The sequence below is a fragment of the Mytilus galloprovincialis genome, chromosome 14, assembly GCF_965363235.1.
Source record: "Mytilus galloprovincialis chromosome 14, xbMytGall1.hap1.1, whole genome shotgun sequence".
NCBI lineage: Eukaryota > Metazoa > Mollusca > Bivalvia > Mytilida > Mytilidae > Mytilus > Mytilus galloprovincialis.
Window position 1 is genome coordinate 35,124,143 of NC_134851.1, and position 25,437 is coordinate 35,149,579.

At 34.6% G+C, this 25,437-nt stretch overlaps 1 long non-coding RNA gene across 1 annotated transcript; it reads right to left on the bottom strand.

Annotated features, from left to right (window-relative positions):
- Positions 1-10,986: 10,986 nt before the first annotated feature.
- LOC143058875 (uncharacterized) lies at positions 10,987-23,740 on the bottom strand. Its single transcript, XR_012973268.1, has 3 exons — positions 23,512-23,740; positions 21,065-21,172; positions 10,987-11,145 (listed from the first exon to the last, which is right to left on the bottom strand). It is a non-coding gene; the product is annotated as an uncharacterized LOC143058875 (long non-coding RNA).
- Positions 23,741-25,437: the final 1,697 nt, after the last annotated feature.

Sequence of the window (25,437 nt, forward strand, 5' to 3'; positions counted from 1 at the left end):
GTCCCCTCGAGAAGTATACATCTGTCGACCAAGAGTCACGATGGGCTGTCGATCAATGGGGTTATTAAAGAGAATGAGATAATGACAGTTTCGTCTCTGGGTGGGGTCTTTGCCAAAGTATAAATTCTGATTAAAAACGACGACCGATAAATTCCTATGGTGACACCCTTCCGTAAACAAATCATTTATTCTGGAGTCTTTGTCCGATGTCGACATGAGGTCATCTAATAGGATCATGTTTCGAATGTTGGGATCGAAAAAATCGTCCCTTTCGAGATCAAAAGGAATTCCACGAATGAATTCAACGCGTGGAAGCACTGCATGTTCGTTGTATTTCCTCGTAAAGAGGTTGCCACCTTTTATACAACCAAACGATCCTGTCTGGACTAGGACTTCACAGTTTTTTTATGTGTTGAAACAAATAAAATAAAATAAGTTTTATCGCAGGAGGTTGGACCGGACACAATCATGGTGAAAGGGTGTCTAAACACGAAAGCCTTCTGCTGCTGCTTTTGCTGCTGCTGCTTCTTTTTCTGCTGCTGCTGTTACTGCTTTTGCTGCTGCTGGGTAACACCTGGGTGGTATAGTGGCTCATCGGAAGAATGCTTACTCCTTATATGTCTTTGAAGATCGTGCGGCCACACATACACTTTACAGCAAATATTGCAATTAAACATACTCGTAATTTCCTAAATGACAGTGAGTAGTTTCCTCTTATAGATTTACTTCACTTCCTTCGAAAATATAGCAAGAGAAATACATGGTCATCTTTTAGACGACATATTTGAAGATGATCGTATCTCAAAACAAATTCGATGTGATACAATTCATTCCTGGTTACCGTGAAATAGACTGGTTTCCCAAACGTCACGTCCGTGATATCTTCATTTAATCGTATCGACTGGAGAATATGGAGAGATTTTCCCTAACGTACGACTGGTGCACGAAATCGGAACAGAAGTACATACGTCTCGTTTAGGCTTCTAATTCCGGTATGAACGACACCTTCAATGCACATTCCCACGATCCATCCAACGTATAGCGTTTTGCAAGGCGCACTTTGAAATTGCCACGTACGTTATTTTCAAACGATGGATGAAAGCGAGTTTTCGCTATTAATAAATAAACAAAACTCGTCCATAGTGTTAATTCCAGTGAAACCTTTAGTATCTCTCTTACAGCTTTGTTATACTCAAAGCCGTATTTAAGGAAACAAACGGAAATAGTAATTGATTGCTTAACGTCCAGTGGCAAATAATTCATGAATGTTTACAACACGTTAACCATAAATACAATAGGTATAGGTCTTGTAAAAGAGGCCACCCCGCGGGATAAAGGGTATATTGGATAGGAACATAAATTTTGCCTTGCAATAGGCTAAAATGTGTTGTGTATAAGTACAGTAGACTAATTTATCTTCTATACGGTTGAAATAATTTTTATAGTCAATACAATTTTTTGTGTTTCTGTATAATTAATGAATCCTCCTGATCATCTTTCTTCATTAAGCATTTAGTAATCTTCATCATAATTTTATGTTAAGGACTATATAGACATAAAACTTGTTTGATTGGACCGTATGCTAAGAGCCGGCCACCTACAGAGCCAGAATCATCTCATTTATACCGGTTCAAACCGGTTCTTGTTTCTCTGCACGGACATAATTCTTGCACGTGCACAAACAAACAAAAAATGCTACTGTAATTATATACTGTAACAGTCGTATTTGTTTGTATTCCTTTATAATTTTTTTTATAGTTTAACATCCCATAATTTTTAATTCCTTATATTTAAGCAGCCGTATATTTCTCTATTCGATATATTTTACCAGTCCCTATTTCACTATTCTTTATATTTATTTTGGTCATATTTCTTTATTCTTTATTTTTCTCGCCCATATCATTCTTTATTTTTTTATTTTTTTCGTCCATTATTCTCTATTCTGTAAACCCAATCCAAACTCCTTGTATATAAATATTGATTGATTAAATATATTATCCGTGTATTTTTGAAGATAAAAACCAACTACGACCGTGGAATTTTCAAATATATAGTTAAGATTATGTTAAATGAGAAACAATTTTAAATGACCAGACGTGGTTTTAGTTAATCATTTGGGTTGAAATCCTAATCATATGATAGTAATTATATGTGGTTGAAATGAGTTGGAATGCAATACTACTCAATGTTTACGGTTGTCATTCTTATCTAAAAGATAAAGATAATTATCTAATGTCACAGACTGTATTTTTATAATTGGTGTCCGTTAATTAGAACCAAATAAAAAAGTGTACACCTGTAAACATGTTATTGAAAGAAAGTGTATAAAGATACTTATTTTTAATCACCACATGTGCTTTATCTCTTAATCTAATTATTTGAGATGTCATGTTAAACAGGACCATAGGATATTAATTAAGTGGTTCAAATAAGTCGGAAAGCTACGGACGCCCATAGGACCTCCCACAAATATAATTTGAATTCGAAATCACGAATTTAAATCGTTATTACGAATTTTATAATTCGTTATAACAGCTTAAATTTGTGAGAACGAATTGTTGGAAATCGTTATATCAGATTTTGTAATTCGTTACGAATTATTAGGAATTAAATTCGTTATCACAATTTTTTGTAATGTGTGATACCGAATTAAAATCGTTATAACGAATTGTATAAATGGTTATTACGGATTAAATTCGTGATAACGAATTTGTGGAATTTGTTATCACATTTTTTTTTAATGTAATTTGTGATTCCAGATTAAAAACATTTTCACCTAAATTTGAACTACCTCACCTGGCACACAGGGTTAAGTTAGCTTTTTTCTCTTTACTGAAACCTTTTGGTCAAAGTTAAACAAACTTGACCACGAGCAATTTAGTTTTAACGATTTCTATTTTAAAAATTAGCAAAATTGATTGGACACTTAATTTGGTTGTTTGTTGGTTTTGTTTTGTTTTTGTAAATTAGCGCTGAATGGGCACAAGTTCAGAACGGTAAAAGTGACGTCACCCAATTTCAAACTTGATCATCAGACTCAGTGTTTTGTGTTAATAAACATTGTGTATTAATTCAATAACATTTGGTTGAGGCAAACTAAATGTAGAGAGCGGAAATTACAGAATAAACACTACGTCTTTGACCATTTGTAAAGGGGCATAACTCACGAACTATAAAAGAGACGCCTTCAATTTCAAATTTTATCTGTGTGTTTTAGTAATTGGCATAGTGTATAAGTTGAATTTATAACATTTGGTTGAGGCAAACGGAAACCATTTCTGGGAACGTACCCGACAAACGGACTGGACTGACGGACAAGGGCTAGACTAAACTTCTCCCACGCCTAGCGGCGGGGGCATAAAAAATGCGTTTGATACCCATAATTCGTGACAGTAACATTTGTATTCCTTTTTCTTAATTTAAAGTCTTCTCAGACAGGCGATTTCCTTCGTGTGTATCGCCAATTAATATATTTTACACAGAAGCAAAAGAATTAGTTTCGGCAACATGGTTAATCGAAGTGTAATACCTAAGATTTTCATCCCTAGGTTTACATTTCGATAAACCATGTTTGCGAAACTATTTCCGTTGCATCTGTGTAAAATGTATCCAGGTACACACACTTATGATATTCACCGCTTAAAAAAACTTTGGTAGAAAATAAAAAATAAAAATATTTCGGTCAAGAAATATGAGAATTAGACATATTTTCCCCCGGAGAGTTTCGGTGTGTAAACTGGGTCACTGGCTAATAAACCCACCCGTTTACACGACAAAAATTTCTAGGTATAGTGTAAAATGCGTTAAAACTAAATTGATTGCGGTCAAGTTAGTTTCACTTTGTGAAAAAGGTTTTAATGAAGAAGATTTTTGTAAAAGTAATAAACAGCGATGGGTGCAGAGTGAGGAAGAAAGCTCTCTTTATTCTGTGTGCCATGTGAGCTAAAAATCTGTGACAATGAATTTTAATCTGAAATTACCAATTACAATAAAAACTGTGATAACGAATTCCACAAATTCGTTATCACAAATTTAATCAGTTTAAACAAATTCTACAATTCGTTATAACGATTTATCGTTATAACGAATTTATCGTTATCACAAATTACAAAAAAATTGTGATAAGGAATTTAATTCTTAATAACGAATTACAAGATCTGTTATAACGATTTTCACCAATTCATTATCACAAATTTAATCTGTTAAAACGAATTATAAAATTCGAGATAACAATTTAAATTCGTGATTTCGAATTCAAATAATTTTATATTTTTGGGAGGTCCTAAATGGGCTTCCGTAGAAAGCAATACTACTGAATGTTTCACGATTGTCATGTTAATAAGATAAGAAATCCAAAAATTAAAAAGATAAAGACAAATATTTTATGTATTGATATCAAACATTTTAATCCAATTCTCTTTACACGGGAATAGTTCCGCCTACTGCATTGAGTGACAGTTTTTCTGATTAATATAAATAGTATATCTTGGAGAATTCTTACAGTTGTTATAAACATGTATAAGCAGTTAATTATTTAAGAGGTAGAAGATTCTTTTCAGAATTATCACAGACTTATTACCTAGGGGTTGGGTAAGCGTTTATCAAAGACAAATTCTCGTCCATTTTCGAGAATATACCGTCCACTTTTAAGGGTATGACGTCACTTTAAAGGGTAGTCTGATGCGACGTTAAGGTATAGCGTCCAAGTTTAAAGCCCAAATATGACGTCGGTGTCTCGATGTCCGAATCATACGGTCCAACCTCAAATTCGCGTCCCGATTTCATGGTCGACCATGGCGTCCGCGTTAAGGCCCTAATATGGCGTCGGCGTTCACACCCAGGTCCAAATATAGCGTCAGCGTCCGACTTCCACCTTTATGGGTTCATTCTGTCCCACAAACACTACTGACAACTCTCCACAAGAGACCAAAATGGCACAGAAATTAACAACTATAGGTCACCGTACGGCCTTCAACAATGAGCACAGCCCATACCGCATAGTCACCTATAACAAGTCCCGAAATGACAATGTGAAACAATTTAAACGAAAAAACTAACGACCTAATTTATATACAAAAAATGAACGAAAAACAAATATGTAACATATAAACAAACGACAACCACTGAATTACAGTCTCCTAACTTGGGACAGGCACATACATACAGAATGTGGCGGGGTTAAACATGTTAGCGGGATCCCAAACCTCCAAAAACCTGGGACTTTGGTGTAACAGTACGACATAAGAACGAACTGTAAAAATCAGTTGAAAAAGGCTTACTCATCAGATGGAAAAAAATACAAATATATAAGATCCATACAATACATACAGACCATATATCGAAACCAGTATATACTAAGCATTCAGCCAATCAAACAAAATGCATCTTAGAACCAAAGATCATTTTCACACTGTATATGGGTTAGAGATCTTAAAACAGAGTTTTTTTGGACACTGTATATGGGTCAGAGATACAGTTTGTATACAGACTGAATCTAAAAATTAGACCCATAGATAAAGCATACAGACTGTATATAAGAGCCACAGGCAGTGCACACACTTTATCTTGCAGTAACAGGCAAAACATACAGACTTTTATTTCAACTTGGAACAACTTACAATGCATACATACTGTGTCTCTGATCCATAGACAGTGTTAACCGACTAAATCTAAGATATACCGACAATAGAAGTATCTTAGACTCATAGTCAAAGCATATAAACAATGTATAAAGACTGAGAACGACGTACAATACATAAACTTAATTTAATTTACAACAAAGAAAATGCATACAGACTGTATCTGGGAAGCACAGACAATGCATTGACTGTGTGTAATCAAAGAACCTTTGTGAGCACGCTCACATACTTCACAGCCCGACATTGTCACTAAGCAAACAAAATTTCAACAGATTATTTAGTTCAAACACGCATGAAATTCTGTTGTGTAATTTCAGAAGATATGCAGAAGTATATTTAGGCCGAAATTCTAAGTTCAGAAGGCATAGTTCCTAATTCCTAACAAGAGTACACACGTTGAAATTTCTCGCCTTATTTATGTTGATAGACCTAAATATAAAGTTTTACTACAATTATCACATAAACTTATTAATAACATGACCAAAGAAAATGAGATCAAGGTCATATGACCAAAATGAGGAATACATTTACACCTTACAATCATTCAATACAAATCAGGTCAAGGTCAGATGACACTTGGCACAAAAAATAAACACTGAACAATGAACCTCGAAAATGAGGTCAAGGTCAAATGAGACTTGCGAGGCTGACATCATAAGATATTTCCAGACACCAAATACAGTTGACCTATTGCATATAGTATTAGAAAACACGAACAAAACTCAAAAGCTTAACTTTGACCATTGAACCAAGGAAATGAGGTCAAGATCAGATGACACCTGTCAGTTGGACATGTACACCTTACAATCCTTCCATACACCAAATATACAAGACATATTTCATATAATATCTGAGATATAGACTTGACCACCAAAAACTTAACCCTTTTCATTGATCCATGAAATGATGGCGAGGTCAAGTGAAAACTGTCTGATGGGCATGCTGACCAAGGTACGCAAATACTAAACATAGTTACCCATAATATGAGAGAAATTACAAAAAACTTTAACTTTTTTTCAAGTAGTCACTGAACCATGAAAATGAGTTCAAGGACAATGGACATGTGACAGACGGAAACTTCCAAACTTAAGGCATCTGCATTTAAAGTATGGAGCATCCAGGTCGTTCGCCGTCTAAAATATAAAGCTTTTAAGAAGTGAACTAACGCTGTCGCCGCCGCCGCCGGATCACCATTCCTATGTCGAGCTTTCTGCGACAAAAGTCGCAGGCTCGACAAAAACAAAAATGTGTCCATCGTACACCGTTCCCCACTTGCCCTATCATTTTCTTTGTTCAGTGGACCGTGAAATAGGGGAAAAAAACCTTCTTTGGCATTAAGCTTAGAAAAAAACATATTATTGGAAACATATGTACTAAGTTTCAAGTTTATTGGACCTGACCTTCAACAAAAACTACCTTGACCAAAACATTTAACCTGAAGCGAGAAAACGGACGAAGGAGCAGACGCATAGACCGGAAAACTAATGCCCATTTACTATCGTAGGTGGGGCATAAAACAATTAATCATGATTTTCTGCCAATATGCACATTTACATAGCATGTCCTAACTATCTAAAAAATTCATGAAACTCTGTTGTGGTCTTTAGACAGATTTTGTGACAAACTGTTGTAGGAGTATATAGGAAATCAATGAATTGATAATTTCATAATTTCCTCATTATCTACAAAGATTTATAAAACTCTGTTATGTGGTTTCAGAGGAGTTGCAATAACGAGAACAGGACTGACAGACCGATGGATCAAAAACATTGTACCATAAAGAACTTTGTTTGGTTTGGTATAATAAAGGGTCTGCTAAATAATGTAAGGCTGAGATAAATTAGTCATTTGGTCACACCAGTTTTTTGGCGAGGTTCGTTTTGTTCAGTCTGTGATGTTCTTTGTTGTGTTTTGCATTCTGTTGTTTGTTTTTTAATCTTTCTCTTTTTTTTGCCGTGGTTTTGTCAGTTTATTATTGACTTATGTGTTTGAATAAGCCTTTAGTATCTTTCGCCTCTCTCTTCGGTCAATTTGATTATGTGGGACATACAGATTTAGACCCAAACTTGTCTCTGATTGTTTCGTGATTATTGCAGATGTATATCATACTATAAAATTGAGTATGGAAATGGGGAATGTGTCAAGGAGACAACAACCCGACCATAGAGCAGACAATAGCCGAAGGCCACCGATAGATCTTCAATGTAGCGAGAAACTCCCGCACACGGAGGTGTCCGTCAGCTGGCCCCTAAACAAATATGTATACTAGTTCAGTGATAATGGACGTCATACTAAGCTCCGAATTATACACAAGAAACTAAAATTATATATCATACAAGACTAACAAAGGTCAGAGGCTCCTAACTTGGGACAGGCGCAAAATTGCGGCGGGATTAAACATGTTTTTTGAGATCTCAACCCTCCCCTATACCTGTAGCCAATGTAGAATAAACAAACGCGAAACAATACGCACAGTAAAACTCAGTTTAAGAGAAGTCCGAGTCCGATGTCAGAATATGAAACAAAAGAAAATAAACAAAATGACAATAATACATAAATAACAATAGACTACTACTATTGACATGCCAGAACCAGATCTTAATTAAACTGATTGAAAGATTATGTCTTCATCATATGAATATCAGGCACAATCCCTCCTGTTAGGGGTTTAGTATTATACCGTCATGAAATATACAACCCTCTTATTTACAATATCATTTGATCAGCACCTATTTACAAGGGTCTATTTGATATGATTTTTCTCATTGTTGAAGGCTGTATGGTTGCATATAACTGCTTACATCCACTTTATTTGAACTTGAGTGGATACATGTAGGCGTCTCATTGGCAATCATACCACATCTCCGTATTTTTACAGTATTGTATCAGTACTGTTACCTAATAACAGGACAAAACAAGACAGTAATTTGACAAAACTAAAGACATACATACTTGATTTTACTTCTCTAAAGATATAAACAAAATTTTCATAGTTCGTATCTGAACATGTACACAGCCATGGGAATTTTAAGGGACTATATTTCAGTGTGCATATATTTAGTAGCTAATCTGGCTACTTCCTGTTTATCAGACCGGTACCTTAGAAAAGAATTGTGACAATATATCCAATCTTTTCAAAAACCAAAGACTAACGTCACTAGGAGCAGCAGTTAGTTGTCATAGATACTCTAGATAGAAAGATAATCTGCCACTTTTATAAAAGGGACTACACATAGTTTTTGAAAGGGTATAATCGGTTTGTGCTGAAATTACTTTCTTTAGTCCAGAAACTCATTTGTGCTAAATGGTAATCTCCACCCACATTTAGGACTGGCAGTTATTTGTAGTTTTTATCAACAGCTTGCACTTTTTCTAAATTATATTTGCTTCTTTTAAGACTGACCAAAACTGTTTTTTTACCATTGTGGTTTGATTAAGGTAGTGTATATCAAACAGCTGTTGGAAATATTTTGGACAACCCTCTTATTTACAATATCATTTGATCAACACCTAGTGGTCTTTGGTGGTATCTCGCATAACATTAACTCTCTCCCTTTCACACCGGTACAGCTTACCGGTGAAACCAATTTCAAGATTTTTTTGGGACATTTAGACATGTTTAATCGCCATTTGCTAACGTACAGATGTGGTTAAGGGCTCAAATTAATCCTCAGATAACCAGCAATGCGATTGAATGGGCATCAAACCTCTATCATTATTAGTTAATAAACAAGTCGCCCCTTACTGATGTGTAATTTTTCTGTAAAAACCATTTATTTTTCTTCGAATTTTGAGGGATATTCTCAAATAGAAGTGCAAAGAAAACTGCTCTTTTAAGAGGATTTATGTCTTTTTTCAATAACTGTGCAGTGAGTTTTTGAAGAATAGTATTAAACTAATAGTTCTAACTTATACACTAGTTGCAAATGTAATTTTTAGTGTAGCAGCGCAATCACAAACTTGAATTACGCTAAAAATCTAAAGTCATTTCTTAAAGATATTATGAGAAAAGAGACAAAAACCGCTAAAATATTCTGAATTTTTTTGGCAAAGTTGAAATAGATGTAACAAAACATGGTTTCGTAAGTGTTGCGGTATACTAAAGTTGAAAACACTTTTGTTTGAATGAAGAAACATGTATATTTCAATGAAAAATGACAGTTTAAAGAGTGGATTCCTCCTAGATTTGCGTAAAAATCATGCATTTGGCTACAAAAAATTATCATCTGAACACATAATTCCAAGAAGAAAACAAACTGGGTGAGAATCTTTATATTATTGTTTTTTCCATTTCTTTTGTAGTAGTAGACTTAAGTACTTAAATTTCGATAAATTCACTACAATGTCAGTGGCGCAGGGGTACGCTGATCTATCTCAAGGCGCTAAGATTGAGAGTTCGAATCTCACTGCCGGAGTTGGAAAAACAATTTCCTATAATAAATGTAACTTAACTTAACTTAACTGCCGGAGTTGGAAAAACAATTTCCTATAATAAATGTAACTTAACTTAACTTTACTTTACTTTACTTTCAATTTCAAAAAGGAAACCTACGAATATTTTTTTTAAAAGAATGTGTGTGCAAAATTGCCCCCCCCCCCTTTGTTACCCCCTTTGCTCTATCGGGCTCGGTCAAGGGTGTCCCAGATCGAGCTAGCATTGGTAATTCAATGAATTTTCCCTTGTAAAAACAAAGTTAAGGTTGCTGATTGATTGAAAACGAATTAGACAAATAACTAGGGTCCAAGTTTGAAATCGGACAAAAAGAGCGTCTAAAATCAATTATTTTGAATGTTACGGACATCGATATTTCAAGGCCTATAGCACGTTATGCGTCTATTTATACCACTATGATAACTAATATGGCTTCAACAGACTCGAGGAATTGTGTTTCCATCAAAACCTGACCCTATTAGCCCACCAATATGTCTCTGCACGACTTTTTGCCCAAGGATTTCGTATTTTTTCACTTTTTCTCCAACAGTCACGTGACTTTTGGAAGTATACCACGTGACCAAAAAATGACGAATTATCGTCAAACTTAATTTTTTGAAATATTTTACTAATTATCTTTCATTTGACCCCAACATGGCATGTGTATGACCATTGATGCGAATTCTGTATTCATTTAAACTTCGATAATGTATTTTCGATAAGTAAAGGTCTAAAATGCATGAAAGGGAAAGGGTTAATAAGGTCTTTTTTAAAAGGCAACTTGAAATTATTGGTCCCATATTTATGTGCTATAGCAAATGTATGGGCTGCTGATCTGCATATATGATAGCAATATATTCTTATGTTTTCAATGACCCCTTATTTCTTCACTCCACTTTATAAGATAGAAATAAATGTTATTCCATATTTTATTGGTTTTTTCAAAGGTATCATAATTTAGACATAAAGACAAAACTAAGCACAGTGAAAAAAGTCTACTCTGTCCTGTAAAGTTTGAGATGTTTTTGTTGTTCAATCTTTGTCACTTGTATGGAAACACTAAATCTTGATAACCTACAATAGAAATATTATCACTTTTATTTCAATTCAATTGTTTCAGTTATCATGCATGTAATAGAGAAAATGATAAATAAGACCAGATCTCCACATTAATAATATTAAAACTAGAGGCTTCAATGAGCCTGTGTCACTCACATGATACTTTTATTTACAATTGATGCATGATACAGAAATTGTCCATACCAACCGTCAGTGTTTACCATACAATACAGTACTTCTATACACTGTCTGTATACAGTATTTGTCGGATTTTGTCCATACCTATCGTCGATGTTTGACATAAAATACAATACTCCTATATACCGTATATCAACAGTATTTGTCTATACCTACCGTCGGTGGTACAGTCCTCCTATATACCGTCTATCAACAGTATTTGTCTATACCTACCGTCGGTGGTTAACATACGATATAGTACTCCTTTGCACCGTCCATCAACAGTATTTGTCTATACCTACCGTCGGTGGTTAACATGCAATAAAGTGCTCCTATATACCGTCTATCACCAGTATTTGTCTATACCTACCGTCGGTGGTTAACATACAATATAGTGCTCCTATATACCGTCTATCAACAGTATTTGTCTATACCTACCGTCGGTAGTTAACATACAATATAGTGCTCCTATATACCGTGTATCAACAGTATTTGTCTATACCTACCGTCGGTGGTTAACATACAATATAATGCTCCTATATACCGTCTATCAACAGTATTTGTCTATACCTACTGTCGGTGGTTAACATACAATATCTGAATATAGTGCTTCTATATACCGTCTATCAACAGTATTTGTTTATACCTACCGTCGGTGGTTAACATACAATATAGTGCTCCTACAATGTATATACCTTCTATCAACAGTATTTGTCTATACCTACCGCCGGTGGTTAACATACAACATAGTGCTCCCATATACCGTCTATCAACAGTATTTGTCTATACCTACTGTCGGTAGCTAACATACAATATAGTGCTCCTAAATACCGTCTATCAACAGTATTTGTCTATACCTACCGTCGGTAGTTAACATACAATATAGTGCTCCTATATACCGTCGATCAACAGTATTTGTCTATACCTACTGTCGGTAGTTAACATACAATATAGTGCTTCTATATACCATCTATCAACAGTATATGTCTATACCTACCGTCGGTGGTTAACATACAAAATAGTGCTCCAATATACCGTCTATCAACAGTATTTGTCTATACCTACCGTCGGTAGTTAACATACAATATAGTGCTCCTATATACCTTGTATCAACAGTATGTGTCTATACCTAATGTCGGTAGTTAACATATAATATAGTGCTCCTATATACTGTCTATCAACAGTATTTGTCTATACCTACCGTCGGTAGTTAACATACAATATAGTGCTCCTATATACCGTCTATCAAGAGTATTTGTCTATACCTACTGTCGGTAGTTAACATACAATATAGTGCTCCTATATACCATCTATCAACAGTATTTGTCTATACCTACCGTCGATGGTTAACATACAATATAGTGCTCCTATATACCGTCTATCAACAGTATTTGTCTATACCTACTGTCGGTAGTTAACATACAATATAGTGCTCCTATATACCATCTATCAACAGTATATGTCTATACCTACCGTCGGTGGTCAACATACAATATAGTGCTCCTATATACCGTTTATCAACAGTATTTGTCTATACCTAACGTCGCTGGTTAACATACAATATAGTGCTCTTTGATACCGTCTATCAACAGTATTTGTCTATACCTACTGTCGGTAGTGGCTCCTATATACCGTCTATCACCAGTATTTGTCTATACCTACCGTCGGTGGTTAACATAAGATATAGTGCTCCTATATACCGTCTATCAACAGTATTTGGCTATACCTACCGTCAGTGGTTAACATACAATATAGTGCTCCTATATACCGTCTATCACCAGTATTTGTCTATACCTACCGTCGGTGGTTAACATACAATATAGTGCTCCCATATACCGTCTATCAACAGTATTTGTCTATACTTACTGTCGGTAGTTAACATACAATATAGTGCTCCTATATACCATCTATCACCAGTATTTGTCTATACCTACCCTCGGTGGTTAACATACAATATAGTGCTCCCATATACCGTCTATCAACAGTATTTGTCTATACTTACTGTCGGTAGTTAACATACAATATAGTGCTCCTATATACCATCTATCAACAGTATATGTCTATACCTACCGTCGTTGGTTAACATACAATATAATGCTCCCATATACCGTCTATAAACAGTATTTGTCTATACCTACTGTCGGTAGTTAACATACAATATAGTGCTTCTATATACCGTCTATCAACAGTATTTGGCTATACCTACCGTCAGTGGTTTACAAACAATATAGTGCTCCTATATACCATCTATCAAGAGTATATGTCTATACCTACCGTCGGTGGTTAACATACAATATAATGCTCCTATATACCGTCTATCAACAGTATTTGTCTATACCTACTGTCGGTAGTTAACATACAATATAGTGCTTCTATATACCGTCTATCAACAGTATTTGTCTATACCTACCGTCGGTGGTTAACATACAATATAGTGCTCCTACAATGTATATACCGTCTATCAACAGTATTTGTCTATACCTACCGCCGGTGGTTAACATACAACATAGTGCTCCCATATACCGTCTATCAACAGTATTTGTCTATACCTACTGTCGGTAGTTAACATACAATATAGTGCTCCTAAATACCGTCTATCAACAGTATTTGTCTATACCTACCGTCGGTAGTTAACATACTATATAGTGCTCCTATATACCGTCGATCAACAGTATTTGTCTATACCTACTGTCGGTAGTTAACATACAATATAGTGCTTCTATATACCGTCTATCAACAGTATTTGTCTATACCTACCGCCGGTGGTTAACATACAACATAGTGCTCCCATATACCGTCTATCAACAGTACTTGTCTATACCTACTGTCGGTAGTTAACATACAATATAGTGCTTCTATATACCGTCTATCAACAGTATTTGTCTATACCTACCGTCGGTGGTTAACATACAATATAGTGCTCCTACAATGTATATACCGTCTATCAACAGTATTTGTCTATACCTACCGTCGGTGGTTAACATACAATATAATGCTCCTATATACCGTCTATCAACAGTATTTGTCTATACCTACTGTCGGTAGTTAACATACAATATAGTGCTTCTATATACCGTCTATCAACAGTATTTGTCTATACCTACCGTCGGTGGTTAACATACAATATAGTGCTCCTACAATGTATGTACCGTCTATCAACAGTATTTGTCTATACCTACCGCCGGTGGTTAACATACAACATAGTGCTCCCATATACCGTCTATCAACAGTATTTGTCTATACCTACCGTCAGTGGTTAACATACAATATAGTGCTCCTATATACCGTCTATCAACAGTATATGTCTATACCTACCGTCGGTGGTTAACATACAATATAGTGCTCCCATAAACCGTCTATCAACAGTATTTGTCTATACCTACTGTCGGTAGTTAACATACAATATAGTGCTTCTATATACCGTCTATCAACAGTATATGTCTATACCTACCGTCGGTGGTTAACATACAATATAGTGCTCCCATAAACCGTCTATCAACAGTATTTGTCTATACCTACTGTCGGTAGTTAACATACAATATAGTGCTTCTATATACCGTCTATCAACAGTATATGTCTATACCTACCGTCGGTGGTTAACATACAATATAGTGCTCCCATAAACCGTCTATCAACAGTATTTGTCTATACCTACCGTCGGTGGTTAACATACAATATAGTGCTCCTATATATATACCGTCTATCAACAGTATTTGTCTATACCTACCGTCGCTGGTTAACATACAATATAGTGCTCCCATATACCGTCTATCAACAGTATTTGTCTATACCTAGTGTCGGTAGTTAACATACAATATAGTGCTCCTATATACCGTCTATCAACAGTATTTGTCTATACCTACCGTCGGTAGTTAACATACAATATAGTGCTCCTATATACCGTCTATCAACAGTATTTGTCTATACCTACTGTCGGTAGTTAACATACAATATAGTGCTCCTATATACCGTCTATCAACAGTATTTGTCTATACCTACTGTCGGTAGTTAACATACAATATAGTGCTCCTATATACCATCTATCAACAGTATATGTCTATACCTACCGTCGGTGGTCAACATACAATATAGTGCTCCTATATACCGTTTATCAACAGTATTTGTCTATACCTAACGTCGCTGGTTAACATACAATATAGTGCTCTTTGATACCGTCTATCAACAGTATTTGTCTATACCTACTGTCGGTAGTGGCTCCTATATACCGTCTATCACCAGTATTTGTCTATACCTACCGTCGGTGGTTAACATAAGATATAGTGCTCCTATATACCGTCTATCAACAGTATTTGGCTATACCTACCGTCAGTGGTTAACATACAATATAGTGCTCCTATATACCGTCTATCACCAGTATTTGTCTATACCTACCGTCGGTGGTTAACATACAATATAGTGCTCCCATATACCGTCTATCAACAGTATTTGTCTATACTTACTGTCGGTAGTTAACATACAATATAGTGCTCCTATATACCATCTATCACCAGTATTTGTCTATACCTACCCTCGGTGGTTAACATACAATATAGTGCTCCCATATACCGTCTATCAACAGTATTTGTCTATACTTACTGTCGGTAGTTAACATACAATATAGTGCTCCTATATACCATCTATCAACAGTATATGTCTATACCTACCGTCGTTGGTTAACATACAATATAATGCTCCCATATACCGTCTATAAACAGTATTTGTCTATACCTACTGTCGGTAGTTAACATACAATATAGTGCTTCTATATACCGTCTATCAACAGTATTTGGCTATACCTACCGTCAGTGGTTTACAAACAATATAGTGCTCCTATATACCATCTATCAAGAGTATATGTCTATACCTACCGTCGGTGGTTAACATACAATATAATGCTCCTATATACCGTCTATCAACAGTATTTGTCTATACCTACTGTCGGTAGTTAACATACAATATAGTGCTTCTATATACCGTCTATCAACAGTATTTGTCTATACCTACCGTCGGTGGTTAACATACAATATAGTGCTCCTACAATGTATATACCGTCTATCAACAGTATTTGTCTATACCTACCGCCGGTGGTTAACATACAACATAGTGCTCCCATATACCGTCTATCAACAGTATTTGTCTATACCTACTGTCGGTAGTTAACATACAATATAGTGCTCCTAAATACCGTCTATCAACAGTATTTGTCTATACCTACCGTCGGTAGTTAACATACTATATAGTGCTCCTATATACCGTCGATCAACAGTATTTGTCTATATCTACTGTCGGTAGTTAACATACAATATAGTGCTTCTATATACCGTCTATCAACAGTATTTGTCTATACCTACCGCCGGTGGTTAACATACAACATAGTGCTCCCATATACCGTTTATCAACAGTACTTGTCTATACCTACTGTCGGTAGTTAACATACAATATAGTGCTTCTATATACCGTCTATCAACAGTATTTGTCTATACCTACCGTCGGTGGTTAACATACAATATAGTGCTCCTACAATGTATATACCGTCTATCAACAGTATTTGTCTATACCTACCGTCGGTGGTTAACATACAATATAATGCTCCTATATACCGTCTATCAACAGTATTTGTCTATACCTACTGTCGGTAGTTAACATACAATATAGTGCTTCTATATACCGTCTATCAACAGTATTTGTCTATACCTACCGTCGGTGGTTAACATACAATATAGTGCTCCTACAATGTATGTACCGTCTATCAACAGTATTTGTCTATACCTACCGCCGGTGGTTAACATACAACATAGTGCTCCCATATACCGTCTATCAACAGTATTTGTCTATACCTACCGTCAGTGGTTAACATACAATATAGTGCTCCTATATACCGTCTATCAACAGTATATGTCTATACCTACCGTCGGTGGTTAACATACAATATAGTGCTCCCATAAACCGTCTATCAACAGTATTTGTCTATACCTACTGTCGGTAGTTAACATACAATATAGTGCTTCTATATACCGTCTATCAACAGTATATGTCTATACCTACCGTCGGTGGTTAACATACAATATAGTGCTCCCATAAACCGTCTATCAACAGTATTTGTCTATACCTACTGTCGGTAGTTAACATACAATATAGTGCTTCTATATACCGTCTATCAACAGTATATGTCTATACCTACCGTCGGTGGTTAACATACAATATAGTGCTCCCATAAACCGTCTATCAACAGTATTTGTCTATACCTACCGTCGGTGGTTAACATACAATATAGTGCTCCTATATATATACCGTCTATCAACAGTATTTGTCTATACCTACCGTCGCTGGTTAACATACAATATAGTGCTCCCATATACCGTCTATCAACAGTATTTGTCTATACCTAGTGTCGGTAGTTAACATACAATATAGTGCTCCTATATACCGTATATCAACAGTATTTGTCTATACCTACCGTCGGTAGTTAACATACAATATAGTGCTCCTATATACCGTCTATCAACAGTATTTGTCTATACCTACTGTCGGTAGTTAACATACAATATAGTGCTCCTATATACCGTTTATCAACAGTATTTGTCTATACCTACCGTCGCTGGTTAACATACAATATAGTGCTCTTTGATACCGTCTATCAACAGTATTTGTCTATACCTACTGTCGGTAGTGGCTCCTATATACCGTCTATCACCAGTATTTGTCTATACCTACCGTCGGTGGTTAACATAAGATATAGTGCTCCTATATACCGTCTAACAACAGTATTTGGCTATACCTACCGTCAGTGGTTAACATACAATATAATGCTCCCATATACCGTCTATCACCAGTATTTGTCTATACCTACCGTCGGTGGTTAACATACAATATAGTGCTCCCATATACCGTCTATCAACAGTATTTGTCTATGCTTACTGTCGGTAGTTAACATACAATATAGTGCTTCTATATACCGTCTATCAACAGTATATGTCTATACCTACCGTTGGTGGTTAACATACAATATAGTGCTCCCATAAACCGTCTATCAACAGTATTTGTCTATACCTACTGTCGGTAGTTAACATACAATATAGTGCTTCTATATACCGTCTATCAACAGTACATGTCTATACCTACCGTCGGTGGTTAACATACAATATAGTGCTCCCATAAACCGTCTATCAACAGTATTTGTCTATACCTACCGTCGGTGGTTAACATACAATATAGTGCTCCTATATATATACCGTCTATCAACAGTATTTGTCTATACCTACCGTCGGTGGTTAACATACAATATAGTGCTCCCATATACCGTCTATCAACAGTATTTGTCTATACCTAGTGTCGGTAGTTAACATACAATATAGTGCTCCTATATACCGTCTATCAACAGTATTTGTCTATACCTACCGTCGGTAGTTAACATACAATATAGTGCTCCTATATACCGTCTATCAACAGTATTTGTCTATACCTACTGTCGGTAGTTAACATACAATATAGTGCTCCTATATACCGTTTATCAACAGTATTTGTCTATACCTACCGTCGCTGGTTAACATACAATATAGTGCTCTTTGATACCGTCTATCAACAGTATTTGTCTATACCTACTGTCGGTAGTGGCTCCTATATACCGTCTATCACCAGTATTTGTCTATACCTACCGTCGGTGGTTAACATAAGATATAGTGCACCTATATACCGTCTATCAACAGTATTTGGCTATACCTACCGTCAGTGGTTAACATACAATATAGTGCTCCCATATACCGTCTATCACCAGTATTTGTCTATACCTACCGTCGGTGGTTAACATACAATATAGTGCTCCCATATACCGTCTATCAACAGTATTTGTCTATGCTTACTGTCGGTAGTTAACATACAATATAGTGCTCCTATATACCATCTATCAACAGTATATGTCTATACCTACCGTCGTTGGTTAACATACAATATAATGCTCCCATATACCGTCTATAAACAGTATTTGTCTATACCTACTGTCGGTAGTTAACATACAATATAGTGCTTCTATATACCGTCTATCAACAGTATTTGTCTATACCTGCCGTCGGTGGTTAACATACAATATAGTGCTCCTATGTACTGTCTATCAACAGTATTTGTCTATACCTACCGTCGGTGGTTAACATACAATATAGTGCTCCCATATACCGTCTATCAACAGTATTTGTCTATACCTAGTGTCGGTAGTTAACATACAATATAGTGCTCCTATATACCGTCTATCAACAGTATTTGTCTATACCTACCGTCGGTAGTTAACATACAATATAGAGCTCCTATATACCGTCTATCAACAGTATTTGTCTATACCTACCGTCGGTGGTTAACATACAATTTAGTGCTCCTATATACCGTCTATCACCAGTATTTGTCTATACCTACCGTCGGTGGTTAACATGGAATATAGTGCTCCTATATACCATCTATCAACAGTATTTGTTTATACCTACTGGCGGAGGTTAACATAGAATATAGTGCTCCTATATACCAAGAGGGATAACGGATCTGCATCTAGAATTTATCATGCTGCCCTTTTTTGGGATTTTTAAAATTCTTGTCAATTTTTACAGAGGCGGATTTAGAGGGGGGCCCAGGGGGCCCGGGCCCCCCCTTTTTGGGAAAAAAATTGGTTGCTTATATAGGGAATCACTGAAGCGTGACTGGAGCGGGCCCCCTCTTAGCACAGTCAGTGGGCCCCCACTTATGAAAATTTCTAGATCCGCCAGTGTTTTACATTCATCCCAAATAATACAACAGTAGTCAATTAGGGGCAGAACACCCATTGTATTATGTTTTCTTGCAGTTATATAAAAAAAAATGTATTTAAGAAAGATGGTATATTCTGGATGATATATTAGCACAACCTTGGTCAATTTGATTTCTCCAGTTACTTAGTGGGCTGTCAATTTTGAAACTAATATTTTTTCACATGAAGAATTTTGTAATACTTTAATTTATTATCAAGTTTGGTTGAAAAGTCTGAATAGTTTCTGCTTTGTTCCAGTAATCAAACATTTTGTTTCATTTGCATCTATGAACATGTTATTCATTTTACACCACTCTTCAACCCTGTATAAATCTTCTTGTACATCATCATTTATATTTTCTAGATGTTTCCCCCTGATTTATGAATAGTGGTGTCATCAGCATATACAACGATATAGGTCTGTTTCACAATTTTTAATGCATAAGGGAAGGTCATTTATAAATAGCACAAACAATAGAGGACAAGGTATAGAACATTGGGGAACACCAAATTTTACATGTTGTTGTTCAGAGTTAACATTACAAATGTATACCTTTTGTTATTCAGGTACGACTTAAAAAAACTAACAGTAGTCTCACTAAATCCATACATGTCGAGCTTTAAACAAAGAAAGTCATATTCTACCAAATCAAAAGCTTTTTTTTAAATCTTAATAAAATTGCTAGGTTTAAATTACCATCTTTCATTTCTTGCAACCATGTGTCAATGATATTAAATAAATGTCAAGCTCAATCCAGTATATATTCCAAGTTATGGACAAATGATAATGCTATTAAAAATACCAAATCATAACCAGTGCTTTTCTCTTTTTCTATTTACAGTATATGACTAGGTAATAATGATTACTTTTTTCAACTATTTTCATACTTTTTTGTTTCCTCTGCTTTTGTATCAAGGGCATAATTGTTTATGGCAAACTAAGCATCTGCATAATCATTGATAATCAAACTATTCCTAACTATACTCTACCTCAAATTCTGGAAACTGCAAAATTTTTGTCATAGCAGTCTTATGGTAGCTGAACTATTTCTATTTTTTGTAAATCTGGATTAATAAGTCTTTTGTCACATTCTGGGGCTATAGAAAAAAAACATTACAGAATTATCAAAATTATGTGTGTATAATGTTTGTGTACAGTCATTCAACTAAAAAAGGACAAAAATTATTTTTTTGTGTATAAATAAATAATTGTGATTTTAATGTCTTAATATTATAAAAAAAACTTCAAAAGATTAAATTTAAATTATAATCTAAACATGAAAGAGCACATATAAATCAACCTTTTACTCAGATTTATATCTAAAACCAGTTATAACTAGCTATAATATCTTTGACTTCACAAATATCATCATCTAATTTTACAAATCAGTATTTATTTGGTGGCACTTCCTGCACACTAAGTATGTTATGCCTTAGGTTTAATTTTGATGCAATCACATTTCAGAAGGTACATGTCTTGAACTGTTTTAATGAATAAATTACAGTTTTAAACTCAGTTTAGGCTGACCTGAGGTCAATAGTCTTAAACAATGTCATCAAACTATCAGTTTTACTGTAATATATTGATATTGTGACATTTATGGGAAAGAGCATATGAGTTAGTCATATTGGTCAATACAATGGAAAGTTTATAGCTGAGACTACTATAACACTATGTGTTATACTAGTAGTCTCAGTTTATAACTATGTTAATGTCAATTATATACATGACATAATAATTAAATCATTTAAAAAACTATTCCAAAGATTTCTCTCAAATCATGTTTACATTTTTTTAGAGAAGAGTCTGTCTGAAATATATTCAGGGGTAGTCCAAATAGTTATGACTTCTTAAAAAGCTATATTATGGGGAAAAAGGGGGGGGGGTCTATTATGTTTTTTTCATACAGGAGGAGACGTCAAAGCAAAAAAAAAACCAACAAAACAAAATAAAATAATAGCCTGTCAAGACGTCCTTATATCATAAAAATTTGGTCTAATTTTGGGATAATATGTAACAAAAAATATGTTCCGGCGTGACATTTGTTCCGCTGGAACTAATTTCATAGGAAATATGTTCCGCCGGAACTTATATCACAGAAAATATGTTCCAGCACTGTAAAATTTGTTCCGGAACTAATTTTTTGACCAAATATGAAATAAGTTCCGGAACAAATATCATAGCTCCATGAATTTTGTTCCAGTTAATATTAAAAGTTTTAAATAAGTTCCTGTGATATTAGTTTAAGACCAATATGTACATATTTCAAAGAAATCAATGAATAAGTTCTTCTCAAACCTTTTTTCACTGAAATAAGTACCTTTGCAACATATTGCACAGCGAAACATTTTCTTGTTACACTTAAATTATAAAGCAAGCTAAACATGCTAAATGCTGTACTGAGTGTGCTGGCATGGGATACATGTGCAATTATTGTAGACATGACTGTAAAGTTCTACAGGATAAAGCGATGGTAATTTATCATAATTTGTATCTATGTTTTATGTGGTATTCCTCCTTGGTTCCTGTTAACTGTCATGGCCCTGTTTCTAGTCATACATGTACTTGTCATAGAACAGTTTCAAAAGAGTGTGTCTTTTGTTTCTTCATGTCTTTTGGAATCATTAATCAGTTATTTTGTCCTTTTCAAATTAGTTCATATGTTCATGTTCATCTTTGACTTTAATTTTTTCTGAAAGATTTTTCTTATCCTACTCTTTTCTGGCTCAAAGTGGGACTGTCATTTTGATATTTTTTACGTTTATAATTAAACATTTGCTATAGTCCACAAGATTCTTATTGGATGATTTACATTTTTCATTTCAGTATTATATTATCAAATGAATATAATATACTTATTTTTATAATGCACTTGAATGATATAAACTTTAAACTCATTGATGACAAATGTTCAGTATATAACATAACCTGTTTAACCAGTGGAACATATTTCACAGACTAGGAACTTATTTAACCAGGTGAGGAACAAATTTCACAAACCCAGAACTTATTTCACCAGGTAAGGAACAAATCTCATAAACCTGGAACCTATTTCACTAGGCAAGGAACAAATTTCACCAACCTGGTACTTATTTCACCAGGTAAAGTGTGGAACTTATTTCATATAGATGGAACAAATTATATTGAAATTATATATGAAAAAAGTTCTCCCAGAACATATTTCCTGTGATAATAGTTCCACTGGAACTTTTTTCACAGGAACAAATTTTGGCTCACATTTAACTTCCTTTGATGTCGGGGAGGGGATAAGTTTTGACGATTAATTATTCTTGAAACTAACAATAATTATTTCTTATTGTTACTTTGTTAAGCGAGCGAGATGTGTGGTTCTCGAGTTATTTTTAAAAAAAGGGGGGTGGGGTGTTACTTTATCAAATTTACCCAGTTTGGAGACAATAAATATTTAAAATCTAACCATAAACTCCAATGTTCCTGCTTTTTTTAGCAGAACAAACACGATGGCATTCTCGTCTCTGTTGTAATCAATAGTTAACTCATTTCTTCTTCCAGGTTATTTCTTAATCAATTATGATTATCAGCTGTCTATCTATTTACCATGTTTATGTTAAACTGGTCCGTAATTCCATCGTAGTGTATCGATAACTGAACACAACAAGGATCCAGTTTATTAAACGTATATAATATACAAGGTTACTGAGTCAGTAACCGTAACTGGCCCGAGACCACAATTAATTCTTCTATCATTTCTTTACAACGTTTTGTCGCATTAAAAAAAATTGAATTGTTCTTTTTGTCTAATTTTTTGTGTGAGTAATGTACAGTTCAAGTCCCAAAACATATGCAATTTTCAGAAAAATTGCATGTTTACATCATACAAATTTGGCCAATACACATCCATACCCCTATAGGCAAGTCAAGAGATGTTCCGAAAAGTGTAAATATAACCTTTTTGCACCTGGCCTAATCACTCTTTCCTTATTAAAATCAGTTAAAATAAAACATCCAAAAGTTTATTTCAGCTCTCTTCTTTCATTCCCACCCCAGAAAAGCTAAGAAATGAATGAGAAAGGGAAAGAAAAAAAATAAAGAAAAAATACACTATAATTAAAGGGAACTATATTCGTGAACAACGAAAAGCGGGGTCATTAATTGTGGTCTTGGGCCTATTAGGGGCCAAAAACTTGACCAATTCCAATAAAACTTGGCATGATTTAAGCTTAGTGTTTTATGAGTCAGTTAACAAAGTTTCATAGCCATATGATATATATTTTAGAAAATGTGATATTTTTTATATCTCAACTTTGGTTGCTGAATTATGACGTATAGATAGAAAAATTTCAACTTTCAAATTTTGGCTTCAAAAATCCCCCCAAAACACCAAATTGCACTTTTTTATGTCTCAATGTATAAGATATTATCTATTCAAAGTAAAGGATAGCATACTTAATGTATGAGACTTATAAAAATTTGACAAAAGTTAATTTTATATGTGCCTATGCCAAAAAATAGAGGTTTTCAAATGAAGCGAGGCCTTATATGAAATGTAATATTTTCCACTTACAACAATTTTCTGAAGTTGTTAAGTTAAAACAAAACATTTAACATATCATAAATATTCTTTTCATGTAAATATAAGTTTCAAATAGTATAACACATGAGTTTTACTTGGTCTTAAGCAATGTCAAGCTTAAAATAACAAGTTGTCAATTTAGGCCGTTCCCTGTATATCCATATTTAATTGCATATAAATGATATTGGAGATGGAAATATGCTTCTTTTTGCCCAAATCCTTGCTAAGATATGATCAAATATGAAGCATGGATGTAACAAGACTGTTGCTTTTAACTATATATGTAGACAGTATGGTCTGATGCAAAGTTTTTTCAATTTACTGTTTAAAACCTGCATGAAATTTCAGTCTTAAAATGCCAATATTTTAACCACCAGCCATCCAAAAGAAGAAAATAAAGGTATTCTGTGAAACAGACAAGTTTAAACAACCAGTAATAAGTGCTTTTGATATAGATTCAGTGCAATCTGTTTAAAGAAATACAATTTTTAAGTGCATAGAACTTCATATTTCACTTGCTTCGTACGGACCGCTAGACCTAGACTATTAAAACAGCACATTTTGCACTCTTTTTATGCTTTTATCCACCTTTCTTTGTGTTCAGAGTTCACAAATGAGTAAAACACATGAAATAAATACCACAAACACAAATAGATATCAGAAAAAAAATGTCAGAGAAAAATTAAGAATGCTGCTTTTGCAAAAATATTGAAAAAAGTGAAAAACCTACTTTTTGGGCATATTAGCTGAAAAGTGACTTTTTTTACAAATTTCTATCAAATAAAAGTGGAAACCATTTCTTCTCATATA